General features: G+C 39.8%; 1 long non-coding RNA gene across 1 annotated transcript in view; it reads left to right on the forward strand.

The window, feature by feature from the left end:
• The window catches only part of LOC139692185 (uncharacterized), a 191,387-nt gene that overhangs the window by 158,984 nt on the left and 7,099 nt on the right, over positions 1–25,304 (forward strand). The window contains exon 3 of the long non-coding RNA XR_011701717.1: positions 15,825–15,902. This is a non-coding gene — a long non-coding RNA (uncharacterized lncRNA). The remainder of the gene's footprint in view (positions 1–15,824; positions 15,903–25,304) is intronic.

Consider the following 25,304-nt stretch of genomic DNA (forward strand, 5'->3'; position numbering starts at 1 on the left):
TGTAATGTCTTGCTGTGTAAAACAATTATTTTGAGGGAAAAATGCTCTTATTACGTCACGGAGGCATTAAAGAAGAACTTCGCTCCTCTCCAATCGGAATTGCCAACGCCTTTGTTCTCAATCACGAACAAAGGAATTCAAATCCGCGGGTAAGGACGATATTTTCGCTCGCAAAAGGCCCTCAATGACGACCAACTATGATGCTGATGGGGCAAAATTAGCGCTGAATTCGGGAAATCGTACGGCAATATCGAATCCCATTGACGTTATAGCGCCAGGCGCACGAGTTTGTGTGAGATTGAGATTCGCCACGTCACTTTGCATCGCGCCTCCCCGCTCTCCACGTTGCAGGACCACTCTCGCGAAAGTTCGGCGTGCCCTTAAAAAGAAGATGGAGACAAACAATCAATCAATCATTGTCTCCTCGAGTTCGAGTGAGTCATCATGTCCTCATCCACACGGCACGGTGGAGGGAGGTGGGGGACAAATCCTTTTCTTCAACAATCGCGCACGGGGCTTGAATTCCGAGGGTGGTGGTTGGGACGGAGAGGAGTCATGGGCGATTCGGGACTGTGGCGAGACTAAAGATCGACACCCAGACGGTTGGCATCCGTGGATCTAGATTCCCTGAGGTCGTTGCCATGGAGACCGTTGAAGGTCACGCTGCGGGGATGAAATCTTGGTTCAAATTCGATAACCTAATCCTCAGCACTCATCAGTATTTCAGTCGGAAGATTGGGTTTTTTAGAGCAGCCTTCCATTCTTCTTCATAGAGTCGATTCCCTCTCGTCCTCTCATAGTCAGGTGTGTCCAATCCATCTAGTTTTCGGTTTTTCGTAGAGTTCTCTCCATATGATTCTTTCATCTCTACCTTCTACACACTACTTACTCGTTCCTCATTTCGCATGTGAATTTACTTTTCAAGAAATTGCTCTTTAGCATCACGTTTCGAAGGTCTCTTTATTCTTGTCGCTGCTCCACTTTTCCAAAGTTCCATTTTACTGAGCTGTATAGTGTCGCCCTCCATACGAAATCTTTGAAGAACCACTTCCTTGGTTACAACCCCAGGTGTTCTTTGAATATAAGAGTTGCCTCCGCTTCATGATTGCCTTCTTACATTGAACTATCCTTCGCTTGATGTCGGTCGAACTTCTTCCACCCCAATTAACACTTCTCAAAGCACTAACTCATTGCATTCAGAGTCTCTTTTGGGTCCTCTCAAATTTCTTCATTTGCTACCATATCATCTGTGAACAGGAATATAATAATAATGAAGGAGAATCAACAACACATATTATTAATGTTGAGGGAGGGTAATGCCTATCTCAGTCTTCATTTCTCATTAAAATGGTTTTCAGCCAGATTCCCGTGGTTCACACGGCTCAGTATTCCCTTGTATCAGCCCTCTCCCCACACCAAGAAACCCCCACTCGCTCTTCTATTCCTCCATATCCACCCCTACGTATTCCAATATAGCACCCTAGATATCTACATCCACACAATACCCCGCAAGCCACCGCAAGGGCTTGTGGCGGGAGGTGTCCAGCTATGCATGCAAAATTTCAATCATGTCACCTCTACACAAATATTAATTTGATCATGCACTCAAAAAATATATATCACACGAAAAAAGTAATAATATTAAAAAATATTGAATAACAGGATGTGTATATTCAAATCATTTTGTACAATTTTTAAAAAGATGGGTCTATTATACATGACAAAAATAAAATACAAAAAAGAAAACGCAGGATATCAACATAATGTATGAACTATCAATTATAATTACCTCTCCTTCATTCCTGCGGTCGTATCTATTTTGAACTCTAACTGCACGAGGAAAAAACAACATTTTTAATATTTCCTCTGACTCCCCGCCGAAACTCTCGAAATGAAAGTCCGACTATGTCCGAGGGGAAAAGTCCAGGAGAGGAGTGTAGGAGGCAATCGAGTAATATATATGTCCTGTGCCGCTCAATCGCCAAGCCCATTGAGGGGAGAACATGATTGATGCATGATGTAGATGCTCAATTTTTTACCCACAAAGGGCCGGGGATTGAATCCCGACGGTGGCGAAAACAAATTTGGAGAAAATTCGTCCCCCACGGGAAGGGAATTCGGAGCAGGGTTTGTATTGCAACCCTTCCAGGGAAACGTTGATGACTGCGCCTCATGAAAAAGAACCGGAGTGAAGGCTAACCCTCGTTGACTGTCTTAGTGTCGGGCTGTCCTCGCATGGATCCAAGGGTCCCCAGACTGCGAACCTCCCCGGCAGGCCCAAGGAACGCTAGCTACGGGAACCTCGCACTCTGGTTTTCTACTTTCGGAGGTCATTTTGTTGGAATACCAAAATCATTCCTAATCCACCTCTTCCACCATGTTGCCCTTGGCTCCCTCCTCTCATGAACCGACACCGAAGGATGCATTGCACAAGCATTTGCCCGTTGCTGAATGGGCATCACAGACTTCTTTTTCTTCCCTTTTTTTCCTCCCTCTTTTAAAAGGGAACATCGATGTACGTGGATAGGACGTCAAATCGTGATACCCCTTGGTGTCAACGCTCAGGAGTTGGTTGAAGAGACATTGGGTTTTTTTTCCCACACTTCCTTGATCCCCTTAACATTCTAACCCTACCAAATTATTCACCTATCCCTAATGGCGAATATAACACCAGCTGTCGTTTTTCTCTCAATAAAAACCACTTTTTAGGGCTTATTTTCTATTATTTCGATTCTTCTGAAGATAAGATCTAGTTAAACAAGACTCTAGAAAGATTTATCCTTAAATTTCTTCTTCTTATCCTCTGAACCCCTTGAAAACCACATTTAATCGACATAGGACATTTGAGCCATCCCCACCATGTCTAGCACGTCCTCTGCTGTCCTCCTGTCAGTCCACTTTACCTTCTCTATCCTTCTCTACGCCCACAATATATCAAAAACCTCCAATCTACGCCTATCAATCCTACTTCAGTAACCATGTTTCCGCGCCGCATAAAATTACGCTCCACATCAAGGTATTGACGAGTCTTTTCTAAACGGTTTTATTCAACAACATATTAAAGGAAAACTCCTATAACCGTAATATTACGGCTAAAGGAGTTTTTCTTAAATTTGTTAATTTATGAGGCTGTAGAGTTCAAGTTTTCCAGTTTTTAAATATGGTCTTCTCTCAACATTTGTCATTAATTCTCTCCTTTTGAAATGCTCGACCCTCTGCTAGCTCCCCATGCCTCCCCACGCAAATAATAATTTCATACGACTTCTTAAATTCAACATTAGTTTCCCAATCACTCAATGCGTCGAACATCCAGGTGCTATCCATGACGCTTGCCTGAAAACGTTCTCTCCAAGTCTTTCACTAACCAGGCCCTAATAACTCGTGTGTCGCAGAATACATTTAAAAGAGCTATTTTTATGTACGTATATATAAGCTCTTCTTAAATTTGAAAATAATCGTGCGCGCTAAGAGATAGCAACTTACCCTACAGTAGATAATTTTATGCTCGAAGGACGAGAGGTGTTCACAGCTTGTGTCAGGTGCAAAAGTATTATTAATTCCCAATTTCATCCAATCAGAACATATTTCCCAAGTGAAGGGGTACGGATCACGATCCCCTTTTCCACGTATGCTTTTATCCAACGGTCCTATGTTATATTTAGAGTAGATCAGTGAAAATGAAGACGAAAATCTGTTATTGCAGGATAATTGTGAAAGATTTCTTCCATCAAGAAGACCCAGAATCCACCCCCTAAAGCATTCTATATTCGTCAATCATCATCATCAGTATTTCAATCGTGAGATTGGTTTTCTGTAGCTCTCAGCCATTCTTCTCTATTCAATGTCACTATTCCCTTTCACCCCTTGAGAAATTTTCTGTTTAATATCCTTCTTAATTTTTTTACCATACACTTTGTTCCTTAGTCTTCTTTTAAGTGATATATTCTTCAATTTTCCCTTATATTACGTTCCTAACCAATCCACTATTCCTTTAAGCGTTTAAGTCTGGACACGAGCATCTGACTCTTCTTTGGTGTAGTTATCTCCATATGGTCCATTTATTTTCCACTCTTTTATACACTATTTTATACTCTATTTGAACATTGTAGCTCCCTTGTCATGAAAGCCGTGTTGACCTGAATTGTTTATTTCTTATTGTCGGTGGAACTTCTTCCTTCTCAAGTAATACTATCGACCCCCCTAAGGACGCCACCATGGGACCCTAAATACCGTCAAAGAAGCTTTGTACTCGTAACCTTGAGAGTACCTTTATCCGGAGTCCGCCTACCAGCCTTCGAGTTGTGGAAAAGCCGCTGAAAAAAGTACGTCGACGCTCGATGGATATATTCCAAAGAATTTTGAGTACATTCGCATACTTACACGTATATTATTTTTTTATTTTCGCAACTTTGTCCTTTTCTAGGTTTTCTCACTAGAAAATATCGTTTCTTTTTTTAAATGCCTCTTTTGTCCAGATTTTTTAAAAATTACATAAAATTTGAACGATGCTCTCCTGTCTCGTCGTTTTCAGGCAAATGTAGCATTCTACCTAGTACATTATTGCGTTTTAAAAAAAAACTAGTCCTTTTTTTTAGGTTTACTAACCAGAAAATTTCGTTAATTTTTATCAAAATGCCGCTTTTGTTCAGATTTTTTACTTTTAACCGTTGCTTTTAATACAAAAAAATGTATGACCGGACCGGAGACAGTCAATGTCCATAGGAAAACCCTCACATGGGATAATGCAATGAGCACGAGAGGGGTGTGTGGGGTGGGGCAGGGCGAGTGAGGCGGGCGGAGGGCACACAAGCACTCCCCCGCCACCCTTTGGGGAGGGGGCCTCTGGCGGGTCGATGGCGCTCGTTGTTTCGTGAAAGCTCGAGTCCTCACGCAGTTCGTGCTTTTTTGTGAACCTTCTCTTTATTCCGTAAATAATGCGAGCGGGGATTCGTTAAGTGACCTCCCGTCAGAGCATTTCTCTCGATGTTCCGATAGGCATCAGAGGGCTTCAAAAGAAAGCTCGTCGAATAACGATTGAATTATGAAATTTGAAACACATCACCGATCCTACCCCTTCCTCCCCAAAAAAAACAAATAAAAAGTCAAATCCCGGAAAAATACCACCGCTTAATAATTGCAAACCATAAAAAATATGTTCTCATAAGAGAAATTTGGAAAACCTCATTAAAATTGTGATTTTCTATAAAATTTTATTTTGATATGAAAAAGGGTATTCTAAATTTTATCCCCGATTTGAATCTTTATTGTTAATAATAAAAGCTAGCCGCATTTGAACAGACTAAAAAATTATAATAATTCAGGTACACATTGAAATTATTTATTTGCATTAGTTATTTGTCTCAAATGTCAATGTCACTAATGGTAACCTCGGCCCAGGAATGCACATGGTCCATTTCTATAATGCGTATTGACTATCAATGATGACTGAACTACCGCTATTTAAATAGAGTCGGAATAAAACTAGTATCAATATCAAAAATGTACTAATGACCTAAAGCAATAAAAAATCAGACATATTGCCGCGCCGTGAATCAAAATAAAGTAACATTACGTTTTCACAACTTTAAATGCACAGCGTTCAAATTGAAAATTTCTTCCACGAATTCCAAGTAGTTCTATCCCACTCCAGCCAATAGGAGCGGCGCGGAAAATTTATTTTCATTACTTTCGGTACGCACTCTGTTTAAAGAGAAGAGAGTGAGGTAGAGGGAAGAAACGAGAATAAGTATTATGGGTGGAATTAAGGGACGTAGGAAGTATGCATAGCTTCAGAAAACCTATTAGATTTGTAGATATTAAAGATTATTACGAACAATACTATCCGTAACTAGATAATTCATCTACCTACAGATATTTCTAATGACATACTTTCATGTGTGTCATACTCGAGATATGCACAACCACTTTTTTCAAGATCAAATCCCTTCTCCCTGCTCCTGACAAAAGTTTGAAATGGCTGTAGCGCCAAGTGTTTCTACGCTTTTAAAAATCGTTAACAAAGAATTAAATATAAGAGAATCGGTAATTAGCATAATGTTGGAAGACATTTTCTACATAAAATCAGAATAGCAGGGTTAAAAAATTTATTTGTTGTACTCCCGTGGTTACCAAATCATTTTGACTTACACTTAGTATGGACCCAAATGGTGAGTTTCAAAGAAAAAATAATGAGGATGCTGATTTAGCAATACTATAATGTAACCGTTTCCAAGGAAACACATCGGTTATCATGAGGAGTGCCAACGCACTCCGTGGATAAGTATTAAAAATATTAGTTATATCTTAATTAGGTTAATCATTAAACAGTTTTCTGTCAGTTTTCTCTTCCACGGAGTAAATTGAACGAGAGAGAGATAAAGGATCCTTTTCAAAGATACCTGTCCAGAATTTGCGGAGCAATTAAGTCGTAATTATTATAACATAGAATACATTAGCAATATCCTTTGCTCCCTTTTCTTACACATTCATTTTAATATTAAACGAATACGAAATTTAACATTTTTGTTCCCATTTTACGTTCCAAAATTAATAAATCACAATACTGAATTCTTTTGACGGCGAATCTGCAATTTCCGTAAAGGAAAAAACCTGGCTCGCCACCATTGCCAATTCTCTACCATCCCAAGGAAGTTTCCTCCGCCTCCAGAGACTAATTTAAAAAATAAAACCGCTGTCTAGCCAAAAAAATGTTAATGAAATATGATATAATACATTCATTAAAAACGGAACGAAACGCAAAATAAAAAGGTGAACGAGGTAGCCCAGAGGTAGAACGTTGAACGGATGAATGCATTTTAATACAGATCGATACAGATACTAGGATACCGGGTTCTATTTCCGGGCAGGCCTCTCTGAGTACCCTCAGGTTCACACGAGCCTTGTGATTTTTTGGACTACCGAACTACCTGAAAAACCATAGGCGGCACAGGGAAAGGAACTCTTATCACCCTGCTAATCCGTGAATTTCACACGTCATTGGGCTGAGTATTAGATGAACTCAGCCATCACCCATTTTCAATATATATATACATATATATATATATATATATATATATATATATATATATATATATATATATATATATATATAAGTATATATATACATATATATATATATATATATATATAATATTTGCACGACACAATAGAACACAAATAAAATAGGAAGACTTAAAAGGACACTCACATTGTAAATTTTTTAAGCTTTCGGTCTTCTCCGAGGCCTTCTTCAATTAAGACTCTTCAAGTAAGACTCAAGTAAGTCTTACTTGAAGAAGGCCTCGGATAAGGCCGAAAGCATAAGCAATTTACAATCTGAGGGTCCTTTTAAGTGTTACTATTTTATTTGTATTCTATTGTGCCATCCAAATATTATATATTATGTATATATGTATGTATATATATATATATATATATATGAATATGTATATATATATGTATATGTGTATATATATACATATATATATATATATATATTTACATATATTTATGTATATATATATATATATATGAATATGTATATATATATGTATATGTGTATATATATACATATATATATATATATATTTACATATATTTATGTATATATATATATATATATATATATTTGTCTGTACGTGTGCATTTATTTATATACAATTCCCCAAATATTTAAAGGAATGAGATAAAATAGTTTGCGAACATTCATTAAATAGACCCACAATTAAGAAATATGACGTCATAATGATTAAAAATCCACGCACACAATGATCCACAGTGCATATGCACATATTCGCGTCACAGTAGCTGTATCTGTGAGAGTGGATTCACCCCGTAAACAACACAACGCCCTGGACCCTTGACCCGTCTATTTAAGGTGGCGCCCCCGTAGTCCCGGGGCCAATGGCGCGGACCGCAGAGCCAGAATTACCGCCCGACCCCACGGGCATTTGGGCATGAGGCGGGGACGTGGGCGGCGTTTTGTCTGCCCACCCCTATCCTCCTCCCCCCCCTCTTACACCTTCTCCCCACCACACGCTTCCTCCACACCTGCCCAATCACGTGAAACACCCCCAATCCGCGGCCGAGCTGGAACTCACACCGAGCGCGTGTATGTATGTATGCGTGTGTGTCGGGTGGGCGCCAGCTTTTGTAAAACACCCCGACGAGCCCCAGGCGCCGCGAGGATTCCCCCGGATTTTTTAGGGTTTAAAACCGTACCCTGAGCCCCCCCCTTTTCCCTTCACTTCCCTCCCCTCCGCGTTACTCTCTCCCTCCCCCGACGAGGCATCACCCCCGGGGCGCCGCCACCCCCTCGATCCGGGGCCTATACGGGTCGATAAAGTCCGCCGCCGGGCAAGCAGCGGGGCACAGAGGGTGGGGGGAGGGGGGCAGCCGGGGGAGAGGGCACCGCGAGGAACTGTGGGGTAGGCGAACGAAACGGCACGATGAAATGGATGAAATGCACAGAAGTGTCCTCGTTGCATAGGAGATGAAAGGGAGGTTTGCACGCAATGAACACGCGAGCGCGACCCTTGTAATAATTGAAGTCGATGGGGCATTCGAGGTCAATTGGACGTAGTTATTCATTTACATATATTTTAAGTTTTCCTATTCCATTTATATACCCATTTGTTTCTTAAAACAGTGCGTTTGTCGTCGATTACATTTAATACTCAAAGAATACCTTAACAATTGCCATTATGTTAAATTTACTCACAAGAAGGAGACGTTAGCCGATAAAGTAAGGATTGCTTTAGAGGTAGGCGAAGAAGGAGATGAAATAAGATTGGGATACGGGATAGGGATGTTGAACGAGATAAAGGGAGGCGGGAAGTACACTGATGAAGAGGGACCTGATGTAGAGTAGGATGTTGGGTTTTGTTTTTCTAGGATAAACGAAATATTTATTTCGTAACTCGTGCCTATCCAACTCATACCTTAATCAGTTGATTGCCTATGATAATAATAGCAAACACGAAATATTACATCAAGAGCGTATTATACTGGCTCAGTATAAAAAGCAAGAGGCTATGGAATGACAAAAATAAAAATATTGTCACCAATCAATCCTATAAGTGCTCCAGAAACAGATGAATAATAATTTATCCAGCCACAATGGTGCCCAAAAAATAAAGCATCGGTTCACTCCACCCAATGACACACGTAATTTCTTGAAGTTTAATCCCTTCCATTTGCTTCGCTGTATTTTCCTGCGTAGGTACATTTTCTGTGGTCCATCCTCAGCAAAGCTAGGAGAAGGGCTAACGAAACATGCAAGTGAGGTAGAAATCAAACACCAAGTATTTACGTATACGTACACGCGCTTGCACATACACAAATTATACGTCGACGACCTCTGTGTGGAAAGCTGAGATTGTGTAATGGTGTAGATGGGACAGTGAAAAGCAGCCATCCGCTTGTAAAACGCCGGATCCGACTTTTTTCTCCCTCAAGTCTACTCCAGCACTGCCTGGAGGATGGGAGTTGACTGGAGAAGGGAGGGGAGGGATCACGTAACAATTTTAGGCCTACGGTATCGCCGACACGTGCGTGAGTTGTGCCCTCGGGAGATTTTTCACCTGCTGCACCTGTAATTCCCTTTCATCCCTTATCCAAACAAAGACGAGTTGGGTGGGGTGAGGGAGAGTAGGACAGGGATTAATGGGTGGAAGAGAAGGTATGGTGGGTGAGGGATAGGTGTGAATGGGGTATGGGGAGTCGAAGATCGTCAAAAGCGTTTATGCCCCCGGTGCACTTCAAAGGTTCGTCGGATGGCTGGAGAAGCAAAGCGCTGAAACACGCCAAAAACTTCCAAAAGATTAAAAAATACTACAACAATCCTTCCCCCCCCCCACCACTACACGCTATCCCTTCTGGGAAAATAAAGGATGAAGGGTTGGATGCCTTGATTGAACGTGTGTTTTTTTCCAAAAAAATTGGAAAAACGTGCAATGTATTATTTTTTTACGTTCCGAGACTTTAAAGCGCTGATCCCTGGCGGTAGCTCGGTGAAAAAAAAACCCGACGAGGCAACACGAGACCGCCCTCGTGTTTAATGCGTGGGAAAGAATAACTAAAAAAACAAAGTCCTCTTTAATCTACTTTGATAAACAAAACCGGTCCTCTATCAATCGATTACCAGTTTCTATTTTTTCCAAGCTCTTACTCTCCCCACAATTACTTTGAAACGGGGAGGCTCTCTCTCGATTTAATACTCTTTTAAATTGGGTGTAATTCAACTCGGAGCGTTGAGCACATAAAATAAATATACATATTAGCAATAATGCAAATTGGAGAAATTATAAAAATCACTCCGAGATTTTTGCTTGAAAAAATATGAGTAGAGCTCGCGTAATTCAATGCGGTTCTAAGCTAAAATAAATTCACACATTACACGTGCCTTTGCATTAATTGGTCTTTTTCCTCTGACACCTGCGGTTTCCAAAAGAGATCAATTGGTTGGGAACTATCACGACAGCTGAGGTGTGACTGCGTTTGCCAAGTGATATGACCATTAGTCGAACACTAGTCGCTCAGTCAGTAACCCAGGACTCTTTGCCATTAGAAGTCAACTCAAAAACCGTACATTTATAAAAATTCACGAGGATGAAGGAATGGATCGGACAATCACGTCCCAGAGTCCACTCTTAGTCCAATTAAAACAATCTTTAAATGAAATATATAAATTTCTGTAATTTACTTTTCCTCGTCACAATTAGAACGGTTAAAAGGATTGTTATAATCGACCGTTATATCACGAGCGACGTCACAGGGGACGTCAAAAAATACGGGCATATATCATTCTTACAGGGGGAGATGGAGGGAGAATGAGTTATTATCTATATCTGGGAGGATTGACATTCCACGGGTTCGGTAGTTTCCGGGAGACGAATGGCGAGAGTTCTTAAAAAATAGGCGCGTTGAATAAGACTCCAAATGAGCGCTGATTGTTCATCCAAGACCCGTGGCATGGACGCCTGAGAAGGGATTCATTTGAGAATGCTTTCCAAGCGGTAACTGGTACTTTGTGGGTCCTTGGGTACCCCGGAAATAACCTAGTCTCAGTAGAATGGCGTGTCATTAGAGATCATTGCCGTCGAAATCAGTTCATGACTTGTTTTGTTCCTACAGTGTATCCCTGATGAATGACTCCGCGGGTGATGCTGGTTAAATAATATATTTTTATTCGGGCCGATTCTTTTGACTTCAATAATTACTCTATACATGTATAACCACCCGCACGCGCGCGTGTTTGCGTGTGTATGTATGTTTATGGGTTTGCGTGTTTATGGTATGTATTTATATATATATATATATATATATATATATATATATATATATATATATATATATCGATGATATAGAAGCACTCACGAGAGCAATATAACGGCAAAATAGAACTCAAAATAAAACAGGTAGCACATAACATATAGAGGACACTCAGATTGTAGATTGTTTGAGCTTTCGGACTTCTCTCAGGTCTTCTTCAAGTAAGTCTTATACACACACACACACACACACACATACATATATATATATATATATATATATATATATATATATATATATATACATACATATATATATATATATATATATATTTATTTATTCACATTGTGATAGGAATAAGGAATAGGGATAGGGACACTATTATAGAGTGTATGTAATATATATATATATATATATATATTGGGACGGCACAATGGAACACAAATAAAATAGTAACACTTAAAAGGACAATCACACGGTAAATTGTTTAAGTTTTCGGCCTTCTCAGAGGCCTTTTTCAAGTAAGACTTAGTAAGTAGTAGTATACTATATATCAATCAAACCCTGAATGAAAAATTGAGGATGCACCGAGTCGCTGCCAAAGTCGTGCCTCACTGGATGACAGCAGACCAGAAACAACATCGAGTTCAAGTTTGTCAGGAACTCTTTGATCGACCTGAAGAAAATGAAACCTTCTTGTCCTGGATCATAACAGATGATGAGTCATAGGTTTATGGATATGAATTTGAAACAAAAGTGAAATCTTCAAAATGTTTTGGTGAAACATCCCCCCGCCCCAAAAAAGCTCGACAAGTTCGCTCGACTGTCAAGGTTATGCTGACTGGTTTTTTTCGATTCAGAGGGTGTTGTGCATCAAGAATACTACCTAAAGGCCAAATAGTCAACTCGGAGTACTTCCTGGGGCTTATAGTATGCCTAAGAGAGAGAATCAGGCGAAAAAGTTCCAAAATTTGGAGGAGCGGTTAGTGATTTTTTCATCACGACAACGCCCCGGCTCATTTGTCTTGAAGAACTCGTGAGGTATTAGTAAAAAATAAGGCCGCTGTGCTTCCCAACAACCCCTACTCACCAGATCTGGCTCCATGTAACTCTTTGCTGTTCCTCAAACCCCACTCAAAGGAAAAAGATTTGCCACCATTCCAGAGGTAAATAAAAATTCGATTGAAGAACTCATAGGCATTCCGGAAGAAGCGTTCCAGTACTGTTTCAAAAAGTGGAAACATCGTTGGAATAAGTGTATAAGTTTGGGAGTAGACTACTTTGAAGGGGATTCCAACCAATAATTTGTCAGTGAAATATTTTTTTTGTATTAAATTAAGTTCGGGAACCTTTTATACAGACATCGTACGCATAAAGGAAACTCCGGAATCATTAGATAGAATTAAAATATTGAAATAAGCCTTGCATGGATATAAAGTTTTAACCGAGACTAAAAATTCAGATTATCGTCCAAAATGTCCCCATTTCTATTTTCGTCTTTCTTCATGACATTTTCAAGTGAGATTAGTGAATTCTGCATAATTTTTTGTGAGCGGATTCAGAATCCACGAATGGAACCTACTCATGGGAGCACGGATTATAATCACAAATGAGAGAACTAGGTCAACGGTTCAACTGAAAATTTTTATTTACCACGACTTTAAAAAAAAATCTCCATTGAACGCGCGATCCAAATGCACCGAATCACGCTAACTGGTGGGAATTACTTCTTCATTTTTACTCTTCATAGACCAATGGCTATTCGGTTAAAAAATTCCAAGTCCGCGCGCGCGCGCACACACACACACACCTAGATTCGCAGTCGCAGGGATGTAAAAACATGTTATGCACTCCAGAATGGCATGGCAACTAAAGCAAAGGTGTCTGAACTGACGCAAACGTCTGAGGGTAAGAATTTGCTGGTAAAATTGAAGTTTATTCCACTTAAAAATTATACCGCCGTTCTTAGATAAAATAGTTCTTTCCGTGTCTACGCAAAATTAAACGTTTTCAATGAAACTCTCATCTCATTCGCACGTTAACAGCCGGATCCTTAAGGGTGGTTAAATTTTTATTTTTTAATGATTGTTTTAGCGATTGACAATTTTAATGATCACTCTTGTTGACGTTCTGTGTAAAATCAATCTTGATTCTAGGAACTTGTTTGCCACCTTACTATGTCTGTACACACATATATTTTAATAATTAACATAATAATGATTGGAATTCAAAAAATAGAGGAGTAGATTAGAGGGATAGGAGACTTATCCGCTACCTATACATGTCTCAAACTACTCAAGTGCGATAGGGGGACGGGTGAGCCCGGATGGACAGAGTTAGGAAGAGGTGTAAGGCAGGGCTGCCCATTATCACTCGTGCTGTTCAACTTACGAGGGTCATCCGGAAAGTAGTACCCGTTCGTGAAATAAAGACACAAAAGTAAATATTAACAAACATAAAAAAATTTATTTGAAAGAGGATACTTTAAACTACTTCTCAACATAATCTCCAAGCAAATTAAGGCATTTGTCATAACGTGTGACAAGTTTCTGTATTCCTGCTGCATAGTCCTTCGCCGCCAGCTCATTGAGATACGCGAGGGACCCATCTTGCACAAATTTTTGCATAATGCAGATGGTGTTTAACAATTTCATGAACAATTGTTCGAGAAACATTGGGAAAATGCTCACAGATGTCATCAATTGTGACGCGCCGATCGTTCCTCACGAATTCGTCAACTGAGCTCACCAGTTGGTCTGTAATGACAGACGGTCTCTCCGAACGCTCATCGTCGTGTGTGTTCCCCCTCCCCATGTTGAAGTTGCGACACCACCGCCGAACAGACGACTCGTCCATTACATTGTCTCCATACACCTCCTTTAATTGGCGATGAATATCACATGGGCGAACGTTTCTTGCATTGAGGAATTTAATCACCGCCCTCACTTCACAACTGGCGGCGTTCTCAATTTTTTTAAACATTGTAAACAATCACAGAAACAACACAGGCAATGCTAGCGTCACGCAACTTGGCTCAGAGAAGGCAGACAAGCCACTGAAGCTATCTGACCTCGTCCAGCGGCTACTCGCGTCGTCAGCACTTCATGCGGCACGAACGGGTACTACTTTCCGGATGACCCTCGTATATGTGGAGGAAATGATTGAAAAGGCATGGGAAGAACTGGAAATAGGACCAAAAGCCGACGGAGAATACATAAAATCAGTTAAATTTGCTGATGACCAAGATTTAGTGCGTTAGTCAGCCAAGGGGTTTCAAACTCTGCTGAGCGCATTGAAATTTCAGTGCATTGGTAAATTAGCAGGCATAAACTAGAGCAGATGGAACAGTTAACCTATCTCGGAAGTCTTTTACACCAAAATGGTAAAAGTAATGGGGAAGTATGGAGAATAATTACGTTAGGCAAAGGAGCTTTCACAAGGAGGAGAGAATTGATGACAGGAACGTTGAGTAAGGATCGAAGATAAGAAAAGGCTCGTTTAAACTTTGATATGGAGTGTGGTTATGTACGGCGCGGAAACTTGGTCACTGAAGCAGGGCGATAGACACAGATTGGAGGATTTTTAAATGTGGGTTTGGAGAAGTTGAAGTCCACAGAAAGGAAAGGAAACGAAATGGTGGGTTTTCACGGAGACCGTGGCCAACGGCAAACCGGCACAAAAATTCATCCAGGGATGGATTTTAGAATCAAATAAATAACTGAACATAGCATGATAAATAATAGCAGAAAGAATGGAAAACACATGCACCAATGTAGATTTCATATTACGTAATACTACATTTAACATGCATTACAACCATTGCAAATTGAATGTAACTATTAATATCGCTTAATTTAATTTTTTAATCACGTTTTCCTTTGGAGAATTCAGTCATCCAAATGCACGTCTGTGTGTCGGAGAAGTTAACCAGATCATAGGAGATTTCTTCAGCCTTTCCTCCTTTAGATTCTTAGGTAAGACGTTGAATGTGTGCTCAAGCCGATTTTTAGGAGGTTACGTGCTTGCTAAAATATGTTTCATTACTCAGTCAATAGTTAAAACCTTTCAGAAGGACTAGGAAGTTATTTTATCCAATTAGTCAGAACACGACGCAACATAAAAAAACAAGAGACTCTTCGTCTGCGCATCGTAACTTTTTATGAGAAGTAAGGCACCCTTTTGATGGAAATTACCCGCCACTATTTTAAGCTTTCAATACCCAATCAAGGTTATTCAAAGTGATCTCGCATTGGATGCTCACGGTATTAAAAAAAATGGAAAAGAAGCCGGAAACCCCAGACAAAAATGACACGTGTTCATCCCATCTCCACAAAAGAAAGAAACTCCGATTTACTTGATTGAGCACTTAATGCTGAGGTGACAAGTGCATTGGATTGCCTATTGGGTTTCAATACAGAAAGTGAATTTACATGCAATGCCGATCATATGAATATGCATTATTGTACAGAGACTTATTGTCTGCTTCGAAAAAGCCATCTCGGTTGAGTGAATCTTCTTTTTAATAAATTTCTCCCTCTCTCTCTTCCTTGCAGGGAAGTCGTCTGAAGGCGGCAAAGACAGTCCGGAGAAGGAGACGCCGAAAGTTAAGAACAAGAATCCTCCAAAAACAGGTGAGCACCGGAGAAATCGAACAAAATAACGTTCTTATTTCTCGTAATTTTCCCTCTCCATGATGTTTTCATATCCTTTTTGATTTCAGTTTATGTCCTACGTATGTTAATTACAGCTAATTCACACCGATTCCTCGTAATAATTATTTCCCGACATTATCTCTAGGGGAAATGATTCGACTTACTGTAATTTATCCTCTCTCCAGGACTAGTAAAATGATTGCCGATTAAGTTTTCGCCGAATTATAGTACTCTGTCCAATAAATACGGGAACTGAGGCCATAAAAACTTTATTTTGAAAATTTTAGCCTATATCGATTTTATTCCCTTCAAAGTACTCTACATTCGTTGCTATGCACTTATTCCATCTTCTTTCCCCACCCTTGGAAGTCCTCGGCAGTTAGGCTTTTTAGTTTTCTTGTCGTTTCCTGTTTTATTGTGTCCATATCTTCCCAGTGTTGTCCCGTCATCACATTTTTGAATTTTGGGAATAGGAAAAAGTCGCAGGGGGCAAGATCTGGCGAATAAGGAGGATGATCAAGGATGATGATTGAATTTTTGGTCAGAAACTGGCGAACAATCAATGCTGAATGTGCAGGTGCATTTTCATGGTGAAGGATCCATCCATCATGTTCGGTTAAAATAGTGTACTTTGTTGATTTTCCTAAATTCAGTTCATCAGCTATCATTTGTACAGTTTTTCGACGATCGGTAAGGACAAGGAGCCGCACACGATTAATGTTGTCACAATGTCTTCGAGTAATTCGTGACTATGTTATTTTCCCAATATTTCTGAATTGCATTACTATGTTCGTGTTGTATATTCCAAAATTTTCGTCGACGTGTCATTATACATAAGACATCTTATTTTTCGGGCATATTTATAATTATTGTAACTTGGTACATGCCTGACAAACGCCATCTTGTTTTTATTTACCACTATACATGTTGACACTGTAAACACATAAATAAGGGTTCTATTATGATGAAACATTTATATTATCATTGTGAAAACGAAGAAACCGAGAATAAATATTGTAAACGCGGTTAAAAAATTTAATAAAACATTAGAAATTCAAATACATTAAGAAATAAGTTTAAAATATTTGCTGGCAACAAAATGTTAATGAACAACTTGTAAAATAGTGTGAATATATATATATATATATATATATATATATATATATATATATATATGTGTATATATATATATATATATATATATATATATGTGTGTGTGTGTGTGTGTGTGTGTATATATATATATATAGAAATGAGGGGTACAATAGAAAGTAATAAAGGAATAAATCAGAATGTATTTGTTTGTTTCATAAAATATGAGGACGCGTTCAGTGCGGTTAACTGGGTAGAATTTATGAACTTGGTAAAGACGATAGGAGTTGATTTGAGGTACTGGAGACTTATTGCTAGCTGCACATGTTTTAGACTGCCCTAGACACGAGTGGTGGATGGAGAGCCGGAATGAGGAATTTTAAAGACAACGTGGGGGGTGAAGACGGGTGATTCATTAGTACCAGTGAGTTTCAACGCATACGTGGCATGAGGCATGGTGTGAGTCATGGGAAAAGAGGCACGAGAAGAACTGGAATCGAGAGATGGAAAGGTCCCTTTGAGGCTAAGCAGGATTCCCCAAATAATCCAACGAGGAAGACCACCCCTTAAGTGCAACCTTTAGGTCAAGGACCGTTTCAAATTCGTCCACACCCTCATCAACAGCTCTGTGTATTATAGCGCACCGTCGTGTGCGGGCCTCGCAAATATTCCCAAGTGGGGGTTCAAAGGTGGATCGGTCGAAGTTCTGTCGTAGGATGAGGGATCAGGGTGATAAAAATGGAATATTTTTTATCACACCAGGCTCCAACCCCTCGCCTCGCTCTTCCCCACTTTATCACTCCCTTTCAAGTCTTTCTTCCTGGCCCCTATCATTCCACCTCACCTAACCACCCTTCCCCCCTTCACTACCCCAGGGGTCAACAAATGTCACGGTGGGTGTGGCGCCACCTCCTACTCCTCTATTTGAAAACCGTCGCGGGGCAACGCCCCAATAGTGTTCAACCTTATTGGATGAGGAGTGATATAAAAGTGTGTGTATCTTGTGTGTATGCGAGTACATATCCTCGCTCATATCTATTTATATGTGAATGAATATATGTGAAAATATTACGGATGTGAATAATAATGAATCCCAAGATATCACTAGCGAAAAATGTAGTTTGACTACCAAAAATTCCGAATACGCCTGAATTTCTGTGTTTTTGTTAGCTGGTGCTATCTTCTATATACCTGTATATATTTATATACATTCAAACACAAAAACCCGCCAGATGGTGAACAAAATAATCATTCACATGGAAATAGATATAAGGAAAAGGTATAGGGACACATGTAAAGGACGAACATATACTATATATATCGTGTTTGAATGTGTGTGTGTATATATATATATATATATATATATATATATATATATATATATATATATATACATATATATATATATATATATGCATATTGTGGATCACCACAATAGAACACAAAAATATAAATTTCTTAAGCCTTCTTCAGGTAAGACTGTCTTACCGGAAGAGAACTTTGACCTGAAGAAGGCCTCAGAGAAGGCCGAAAGTTAAAACATTCTTAAATGTGAGTGTCAATTTACGTGTTTTATATTTTTGTGTTCTATTGTCCCATCCAAGTGTTTTTTATACTTAAATACGAAAATCCGGTAATCGACGAAGAAATATTCATGTGAATTCAGATATAGGAAAATGGTATAGAAACATATATAAAGCTGCGGATTCAAGTAAATACGAGTGAATTCGGGTTTTCTAATTGGAATGGTTCGTTTTCGTGTTTGAATGTGTATTCGGTCAACGCGGCTGGTTTCTGCCTTTTGGCAACGCGTCCCTTTAAATCGCACTGTACCTACTCTTGATGACATTTTAACGCTGCTTTTCCTGCTAACATCCCCTCTTTGTTTGTTCGTTCGTTCCTCTGGAAGTGAGTGGCTCTCGTCGAAACACCATCTGGTGGCCAAGTAGCGGAGTAATTAGCAGCAAAATAACCCGCGTATTTCAGTGGTCTCTCAGTAGCTTAGTGATAAGAAACAGCCCTGCACGTTGAAGGCGTACCGCCAGTCGACAGCGGAAAATCTGCTTGAATTTTGCATTCACACACACTGCAATGAACGGTAGAAATACGACATCTGTGTAGGCATTTTTTCTCTCCAACTGTGAGCATCCATCAATCAACACCCTTGTGTTACTTTATTTCTCTTTTGATTTTAAATCCATTCAATCGAATTTTTGCGATTTTATGAGCAATTAAAAAAAATTGCCCCCCATGATTTTACAAGAGTTTTTGACTGAGGGACGCACACTCAGACCTCCGCCGCGGTGAACGACGGTTCGACAGCGACCAAGACAAATGAGCATCTCTGAGCGCATGACTCATTGTTGATGTCTATTGTTCCTACGCGACTGAGGAATTTGTCGACTATTTTTCAAATCTCTAACCCTCCGTGTAACGCAAAGCAAACAACGAGCCAGGCACGCCCCTTTCATGTAGCGAAAATTGTGGTCAGTAGTTTAAATTCAATGCTCGCAGGGACTGCAGATCCTGGATATTGTAGAGGAGATAAGATAAATGTGCAAATTGCAGTATTCCGTGTGGTATCCGTCGGTAAAAGGTATCAAATAAACATGTTTTACAAATCCAATGGGTGGAAAAAATCAGTAAAATATCGACGGTAACAATAGGAAATAGTCAAGACAAAGCGGTATTTTTTTCAATTCAAGACAGAACTTTTACTGTGTGGATTTTTAAAATTGATTAACCCCCCACCCCTATGCAATACGAGACGAAGACCCGATTTCACCAGGCTTTCGCTGGTCTACGGCAATGATTTTACTAACGGGCAGTCGCATGCCACAAAGTCGTTGCCCCAACGCTGAAAAAAATCATTCTTTGATATTCCACCATAATCGATATTATGATTACCTTTCTCCACCAAAGCTTCATAATTTTGCAGAATGACACTCTACTGGTGTTTTTCCATAATGTAAAAACTGTGCAAAGGTGTTAAATAATGTGTTTATTGAATTTTCCAATCGTAAATTGGGTGATAATATTGGTAGCCTATGGTTTTTGAGGCAGGTTTTAAATGAACACAAGGCATCAGTACATTACTTGGCTTCGTCTAAAAGAGACAAAACCTGGACACCCACTCTACAAGACACGAACAACAAACCCTTCTCCAATTCCGCATATTCCTCCTCTTTCCCTCTCCTTACCTGGCCAGCCCTTTATTTCGTAGGAGATCGAGATGGTGCGGTGGCTACCTACTGGCTTCCCACCCAGAAGGCCCGGGTTCAAATCCCGACGGTTTTGAATATTTTTCAGAGGTATCTCGATCCCTACTTGAGGTTCTTTTTGGAGGGCACTTTGAGTGAGTACGCCGTCCGTCGGATGAGGCGTTAAGATGCGGACCCCTTGGCGCCTTTCGACAAGAGTAGGCTAATGCCGACGCCGGGTTTCTCTCCACCCTTCATACTTTCCTGTCCATCCCCTATGGCGCAAATGACCTCAGCTGTCGGTCGTCTCCCCTAAATACTACTACTTTATTTCGTACCTTCTCTACATATCACAGTTTTCAATTCCCTTGGCCAATCAAGACGTCCTGACTTCATCTTTCCTGCCAACTTTGCGTTTCTCCCGACTGCCATCTCTCTTCTACTCCATCGCCATGCATAGTACTATTGCGGGGTCGTTATCATCCCCGAAAATCTCACCTTATTTTTTCCTTCTCCAAACACAAATTACCTCAGAAAAACTCCAATTTACCGCTATCTAAAACATTGCCTGTTGAACTGTCCCACCTGCTCTCGTTTTTCCCTCCTATTTAAACATTAAACTTATCTTTCCTCTCTCCCTCGAAAACGTCATGAAATTTCTTTTATTTATATTTATTTTATCCCATATCTATCGTACCAACTCGTTCAGCAATGACTACAATCACTTTGCTGACTTTAACTAAAATCTGCTTGAACATCCGCAAAATTGCCTGATTTTATTGATTCTCCACCGACTCACATTCCTATATCTCCAATTTTGATGCACATTCATTAATGCTAACACTCTATCAAACGCCTTGTCGAAATCTGCGAAACAGACATATATATCCTAATTGTATTGTATGTTCCTCTCTAACAGTGATCTCATTTGCTGCTATGGTATCACGCGTGCCTTTCCCCACCCAGAACTCAAACTGGTCATCTCTTAATTAATCATTTGCCTTGCTCTTTTTCCTCTTATTGATTAGGTACGTGCGTAATCAAACTCACTGTTCTAAAATCTTCACATAGGAATGCCTTTCCTTTTTTGATAGAAACTTCCATTGACAATGTTTGAATTGTTTACGTTATGAAATCAACTGCAGGATTGTGCAACCTATAGTTTAATTTGAATTCATTTTCAATCATGGGCATTCTAAAAACATTTTTGTTGAGCTCTATTTGAACCGGGCCCAGTAGCAGCGAAGTAATGTCCTCTTCTGCCAACAAAGATACCGCGGATTTGATTCCCGCCGAAATGGGTTTTCCATTACCTACGTAAGACTTGAATGTTTGTCTTTGATGTTTTATTATTGTTCATTCATTCAATTTAAAGGCAAAATAATGAGTTTGTTTTTGGATTATTTATAAATTAATGCGTATAAAATTGAAGAAATTAACTACTCATTTTTCTTTTTCATCACGTAATGAATTTAATCGTCTGTGTTGATTAAATCGTGATTTCACACTGCCAAATGTGGCAAAAAATTGAAATTTCGATGGATAATTTCGTCTGAGATGGTTACTGTATCCTCGATCAATTGAATCCATTTAGGTTTAGTCAACGAAAAGATTTGGAAAAACAAACTATGATTGAGCATAGAACATGTCGTCTTTCTGAAAAGCTGGCCCTGAAAACATAAGTTATTTCACCAATTCAGTACTTTTGCCAACCTCCGCCGTGCCTATCAATACCCCATTTCGTTAGTTAAGTCGTGCGATACGTAATATCTTGGTTGACAACGACCAGAGGTCAGTCGCTTCCTTCCTGTGGTAGGGGTATCTAAGAGTTTGCACCATTTTACTTGGTTCTCACGCCCTTCCACAAAAGAGGGCGTTGAAAACGGTGTTTACTTAGGTATTGAGAAGAGCATGCGGTCCTAAAAATCGATGAAGAAAATTCAACTCAGAGCAAACATACGTATCACGCTCCATATCAAAGTTTTAATGAGTCTTTTCTTAACGTCCTTCCTCAATATCCTTGTCATCAACTCCCTCCTTGTGAAAGCCTCTTTGCCTAGTGCAATTCTTCTCCTTGCCTCTTTACTGCTTGGACCGTTTAGGTCCAAAACATCTCCGAGATATGTAAACTGTGCCACTAGGTTTAGTTTTTTTCCCTCATATTTTAATGCTTAACTTAGCCATTCTCTTCCAGAAAATCTGAATAACCTTTGATTTGTTTACATTTACTCTCATCATATATCTATTGCACTGGCTTTCAAATTCCCTCAGCATTGCCTGCAACCCCTTGGCTGACGGACAAACTAAAGCTTGATCATCCGAAAATAACAATACTTTTATGGATTCCCCGCCAACGTTTATTCCTATATCCAGTTCTACTCATGCCCATTTCCTCCGCATAAACGTTGATAAACGTTCCTATGCATCGGTGATAATGGAAATTTCTTTAAACCTCTTCCTAACACTGCCCATCCGGACTCCTCGTTCCCCGCTCCTCACCTGAGCAGTCTGAGATACGTACAGGTTGTGGATTAGCCTCCTGTCCCGCCAATCTATTCCTATTTTCTACGATATATTCATTAGTTTTCCCAAATCCACTCTATCAGACTACCTTTCGAAATCAACGAAACAGGCAAATACTCCCTGATAGTATTCTGTATTCCTCTCGATTAATTATCTCATTACTGCAATGGCATTGCGCGTCCCTCCCCCTTCCTAAATCCAAGCTGGTCATCCCTTAAATAATCATTTTCCCTACACTCTATCCTTTTATTTATGATCCTGAGAACCACTTTAACTGTGTGCAAGATCAAACGTATTGGTTTGTAGTCCTCGCATGATTTAGTGTTTACCTTTTTCGGAAGGAAGTTTTCCCCCAGATTCTTTCCTCATAGATTTGGCAATACGATGATTATTAAAATTCTAATGCATTTTACTTGGTCTAAACCTTGTTTGCCATTTATCATATTCTTTATCAACTCTTAATACACTTCATCTGCCTTCGACCCTTTGCCCAGTTACGCCATTGTATTCCCTCCTGTTCCCTGCTAATCCAATATTTTCCCTTTCCTAAACGTCCCACACCCTTTTAATGTCTCCTCTGCCGTCTCTGATTTTTTTCAGTAACTTTTTCCTTTCTCTTCAAACCGTATTTAAATATGAAGTCCGTAAGTCTTTCTCTTCGTTTAAATTATTTTCTTCATTCTTCCCCATAGTAATGACTCCCAGATCTTCAAACTTAAGCACATTATCTTGCCTACAAGGCCACGCTTCCAAGTCTCAAGTTCTTGTGTTTCATGCCATATCACTTTGGAATATAAATTGAATCACGCAGACAAAAATTACCGCACTGAAAGATACTTCACCCTGCTATGAAATGCCATTTGACTTAATGCTAGGTCTAACAAATGTCTCTAAATTTTTTAAATCACAGTGAAAAAAATTCGTATTTGGTGGATTATTTTTTCTAAAACGCAAGACGAGAAGCTCTTTTTCATGGTCGCATCTTCGCACGACAACCAAACATAAAAGCGACATAAAAAACTCACCACATGCATTCCCACGTGCGATACACAGCAATGTCATCCGAGGCTGATTTTATGAACTCGATTGCGCCGGAATGGGTCAAATTGGAAAACGGAAGTCTAGACGTGTATCATTACGCTGGGCGAATTTCAAAGAGAGATGATAAGACGGCAGAGTAATTGCTGGACAGCGCCCAAGTTCCCAGCCGTTCCAGTATCGCGCGAAATTATCAGCCGCGATTGCCCGGCTGCCCTCTTCCGGAAGTAATGCGGCACGCAAGGCTACCAAAGCGGTTGGTTGACTTTGTGTTTTATTTCCACTCTTGGCACGCGATTCGAAAAATGTTGGTCAACATTTATTCCATCGCCAATGTCAGAGTTTCGTCTTGTGACGCACAAAACCCCCTTACTACCTCGAAGAATTGTATTTGCCTCACATTTAGTAATAACCTACATATCCATAGTAAGTATTATGGGTATTAAGCATATTAACTTTCAGTATAGAACTAGCTACTCATATGTAGCTTCCGTGAAAATATACCAATGAAATTACGAGACCAGGGATGAGCACTTATTAGGTCAAACCATAAGACACTAGGCAGTACTTCGGCCAAATTGATGTCAGTGCAAATAATTAACATAAGTTTGCGAAATCAAATAAATATACATTTACGAAGTCAAATGGGCAGAATTCCAAATAATCGGGGCACTTGGTTGCATAAATAATCGCAGACCTCAGCGAAAATTACGTTTCCTGGATAGCTCAAGTGGTTAGGAGCCTCCGCCCGGCAAGTGGAAAGATCCGGAGTTCGTATCCCGGTCTAGGAAATATTTTTACATTCGTGATCTGCTGGATTCCGCCTTCCCCACCTTTCCTGTGTTTGTCCTTTATGTGCGTTCCTATCCCTTTTCCTTATATCTGTTTCTATATAAATGAGTGTGTGTATATATATATATATATATATATATATATATATATATATATATATATATATATATATATATATATATATATATATATATATAATGGGCTGACACAATATAACACAATAAGAATAGAATAGCAACATTTAAAAGGACACCCACACGGTAAATCGTTCGAGCTTTCGGCCCCCTCCGAGGCCTTCTTCAAGTGAGACTGAAAATATCTTATATATATTAACATAAGCATATGCATATATATATCTATATATATGTATATATATGTATATATGTATATGTATATATATATATATATATATATATATATATGTTAATATATTCCGAAGATGAGAAAAGCGACACTGACGTCATCCGCGCTATGAATCGGCCCGTGGGTAGCAGAGGGAGGGATTGAATGAGAGGAGTATCCTCGGAAGGTCGGATGCACGAGGGGAAACGGAGGTCGTCGGGTGGCGGGTTTGGAGGGGTGAGGTGGAGGGCAGGCGCTACTCTCTCGCCCCCGCTCCCACTTCTCACCGTCGTTTATTTTTCAATTTACGAGCAGCCTCTCCCTCCCCCGGGTGAAAGGCGGGTAGGAATGCGAGGGAGGACGACTAATGCAGGTGAGGTGACGACACGGGCAC

This window comes from Hetaerina americana, unplaced genomic scaffold, assembly GCF_022747635.1.
Source record: "Hetaerina americana unplaced genomic scaffold, ioHetAmer1.1.p SCAF_4, whole genome shotgun sequence".
Classification (NCBI taxonomy): Eukaryota; Metazoa; Arthropoda; class Insecta; order Odonata; family Calopterygidae; genus Hetaerina; species Hetaerina americana.